Source organism: Pinus tabuliformis, chromosome X (assembly GCF_031772625.1).
Source record: "Pinus tabuliformis cultivar Carrire ecotype Pingquan chromosome X, CPIR1, whole genome shotgun sequence".
Classification (NCBI taxonomy): domain Eukaryota; kingdom Viridiplantae; phylum Streptophyta; class Pinopsida; order Pinales; family Pinaceae; genus Pinus; species Pinus tabuliformis.
Window position 1 is genome coordinate 313,170,481 of NC_142308.1, and position 4,366 is coordinate 313,174,846.

At 29.0% G+C, this 4,366-nt stretch overlaps 1 pseudogene; it reads left to right on the top strand.

The window, feature by feature from the left end:
• Nucleotides 1-1,427: 1,427 nt before the first annotated feature.
• LOC149139675 (zerumbone synthase pseudogene) lies at nt 1,428-2,926 on the top strand (annotated as a pseudogene).
• Nucleotides 2,927-4,366: the final 1,440 nt, after the last annotated feature.

The window sequence follows — 4,366 nt, forward strand, 5'->3', positions numbered from 1 at the left end:
GTTAGCTTTAAATAAAATATTTCAATCTGTATATTAAACAATATAGTTTTATATCAAGTTTATATCAAAGTAATTTGAATTTAAAAACTCCTCATGTTTTCACTTTGCATTATAAGGAATATGTGTAATTTATTATATTCATAATATAAAGTTGATATATAACATTTAAAAAAAATTAATAAAAAACAAATTTAATATTGATTATATATATAGAAGGTTAATTGTAAGGAATATGTGTAGTTTATTACATTCTTAGTAGGAAGTTGGCATATAACCGTTTAAAATATTAATAACAAAAAAAATTAATATTGATTATATATAGAAAAGTTGCATTCCATCAATGACTTTGTAAGAACAATTGTAGCTCATTTGTTTTTTAATACAGAGTTAACTTGTAAGACATATAATATATATACTATTTGAAAGAATATTTATGCCAAAATAATAATTTATAGAAAGATTGGTAAGTCATTCATCTTTTAATATAGAGTTGGCAGGTAACATTTTAAATATTAATAACAAATTTTGTTATATATATAAAACATTTTAGACAATATTTATAACAAAAATAATTATATAAATATGATTAAGACGTGTATTAACATTGTAATGTGTAGAATATAAATCATCAATAAAATATTTTAATATCAATTATATAAACTATGTATATATTATATAAAGGAAAAGAAATAGTTTAATATGGATTATATCTATATATATAAAAAGATAGATTTGATTCTATCGATATATTTTTTAAAGAAAAGTTGTATTTCATTTTTTAATATAGAGTTGATCTATAACATTTTAAATACATAAAATATGTTTTCTATTTTTAAATAAGATTGGGACATGTATTAACATTTTAATATATAAATATAAATCAAAAATAAAATATTTCAATATCAACTATCTTTATATTATATACAGAAAAAATATATATATATATATATATATATATATATTAATATTAGTAATTAAAAATGTTTAATATAGATTTTGGATTTGTAATTTTTTTGTTAATACAGATTGGACCAATATTAATAACCAGAACAATATTAATAAAAAAAATCATATATAAGCTCAAAGAGTTATTTTAATTGGTCGAACCCAAGTCATTAAAATAGGTTTATTATTAAAAGTCACCTGGTTCAATTTTCTGGCTAGAGACCGGCTCAGTGGTTGAGTTAGAGATACCTGAGATTTGGCATAGTGTTACGATAATGTTCGGTGGAAAACGAAAAAACCATTTTATTGGTTATTTATGGAGAGGCCCAAGGTTATCTTCTGGGTTTAAGAAGCCCTCGCTGGGCCCGCTTCTACACAATACAGTCTGCTTCTTCTTCTATTTATTATTTGTCTTTGGGAGTTATTATTTGTGTTTGGGAGTAATTTCCTTCCTGCGTCATCTGATTGCCAGATTTCCAGCCATGTCTAACGAGAAAGTGAATGTAATCGCTGCTTGTGTTAGTAAACTGAGCTCGAATGGATCAGAGAGACGGTAATCACAGTAGATCAGAAATGTTGATTCAATTTTAATTTGCAGCTTTTTGGTTTCAGAATGCAATTTCCTGAATTTATGTTATTATATTTGTTTGAATTTTATTGATTCACGTTTAATCTGCAGTTTATTATTTTCAGAATGCAATTTTCTGTATATGTGTTTTTTTGGTTAATAAAGAAATTTGTAGTTTTTTATTTTCAGAATGTAATTTTTTTTTATATATTTTTTTTTCAGTAATAACGAAATCTGCTTATAGAAACTGTAGATATAACTTTTTCAGAGTATTACAATATAACTATAGATATAATATTTTTCAGAATATTACAACATAATCATGTCATGAGACTGAAACTTTAATGAGAAGTTGTCATTAAACTTTCCGAACTATCGAAGCTTTACACAGTCATGTCATGCTACGACTGAAACTTGGTGGGAGGCTATCATTAAACTCTCCAGCACCCAGGCTATACACAGGCTATACATCATTGAATTTTGTATATATGTTCTTATAGTGTTAGCAGGGTTGTTAATTTAGGAAAAAGTAACTGAATAACTGATTCCGAACAAATAATCTGTGAATGCAGACTGGAGGGTAAGGTTACGATTATAACAGGAGGAGCCATGGGAATCGGGGAAACCAATGCTCGGCTCTTCACAAAGCACGGAGCCAAAGTCATAATTGCAGATCTAGCAGATGAAGTCGGCAAAAAACTTGCAGAATCCCTTTCTCCGTCTGCAACTTACGCGCATTGCGATGTAAGCACAGAGGAAGACGTCAAAGCTGTGGTGGATTTGGCCATGGAGAAACACGGTCAGCTGGATATCATGTATAACAACGCCGGTATCAACGATGCCCTTTGGTTTCAGAGGGTTGAGGAGTATGACATGGAGCAATACGATCGAGTAATGAACGTAAACGTAAGAGGGGTGATGCTGGGCATTAAGCACGCGGCCCGGGTGATGATTCCGAGGAAGAAGGGCTGCATAATCTCAACCAGCAGCCTTGCAAGTATAGTAGGAGGATCTGCCCCATACTCATACACGGCCTCCAAACACGCAGTGATAGGGCTCACTAAAAACGGTGCAGCAGAGCTGGGGAAATATGGGATCAGGGTGAACGCTGTCTCTCCTGCTGGTGTAGCGACGCCATTTTCAGTGAAGCAGATGAGAAGGGGCGGCGATTCTTCCTCGGTTATTTCTGAAACGGAGAAGGCCACCATAGAGGGCTTTTGCAACAGTATGGGCAACTTACAGGGGCCGACTCTTAAAGTGGAGGATGTTGCGGAGGCTGGGCTGTATTTGGCGACCGATGAGGCTAAGTATGTTAGCGGGCATAACCTTGTTGTTGATGGAGGAATCTCTGTTGTTAATCATTCCTGGGGGGCTTTATCGGTGACAGTTTTTAACGCTAATTTTCTGAAGTAATCCTGCAATGTCCGGGGCTTAACCTAATATTTTGGAATCATTATTGATTTCACAAATATTTAGGCGTCTATCGTAGAAGAATAAGGCTTCCTAGAAGGATAAGGATCACTGTAGATTTAGATGATGAAGTATATATATGTTTTAAATAGAGGAACAATGATATTTTTCTAATACTATATTTCTTGTTTAAAGCTGATGAGATAGAGTTCAATGTTACAGTTTCTTGTTTAAAGATGATGAGATAGAGTTGAATGTTACATGTTATATGGACAAGATCTATATAGAGAAGATGCACAAATGTATATGTTTTTTTTGACAAATATACTGGTTTATACATATTAATATAAATGCAGTGTTTTCTTCTTGCTGGAAAAAAGGTTTCCTAGAAGAATAAGGTCAACTAAGTCAACTAAAGCAGTTCCTCTATGCTAATTTAAAAATATTTTGATTCACAACAATGCAAAGGGATTATATTTTTTTATTTTTAATGACGGTTGTGATTTAATTGTTCTATATTTTGAAGTTTTTTTAATTTGTTAATGTTAATGCTAGTTGGAAATATTTGTTAAAATATATTTGTTAATATTTGTTGGAGATTAATGTTGTTATAAATTTTTAGTACAACATTTTAAAAATAATTTTGAACATTTATTTAAAATCAAATCAAGATATATTGATGTTTTTATTTTTATTTTTGTAATGTATTTATGTGTTTGGTTTAATATTTAATATAAATCTATTTTAAATCTAAATCTATCAAACATCCAAGGAATTAAAATTTCTTAAAGTGTAAATTTTATTATCATTTAATTGCATGTTATGTATTAATTCCTCTATCTTAAATGATAACAAGATTATATATTAAGAAATTTAATCCATAGGTATTTTAATACAATGTTTAAAAAATAATTTTAAACGTTTTGTCAAAATCAATTCAAGATATATTGAAGCTTCCATTTCTTAATGCAATATGTTTATATTTTTGGGATTAACAAAAGAGTCAAAATAGATCAGTTTTAAATCTAAATATATCAATCACTTAGTTCCGTAAAATTTCTCAAGTAAATTTTGTTATCATTTTTATTCCATGTAATGTATTATTTCATTCATATCAAATGATAAAAAGATTACACTCTAACAATTGGATCCCTCATTCTGTTTGATAAATCCTTGTTTAAGATGAATTTGCATTATATTTTTTTTACAAACATTTGTATTATTTATTATTTATTTACTTATTTTTTTGTTCATGTAAATATCTATACATAAAGTTTTTTTCCATTTTTCTTTTTTTATATAACTAGGTTGTCAAGCATGATAGGACATCAATTCATAAGAAACATCAAAGCACGCACTTAATAATTCAACTCGGGTTATTAAAAAAAATGGCATTTTATAGGCAAATATCATGTCTTATCAATACTACATAACCAAAACACT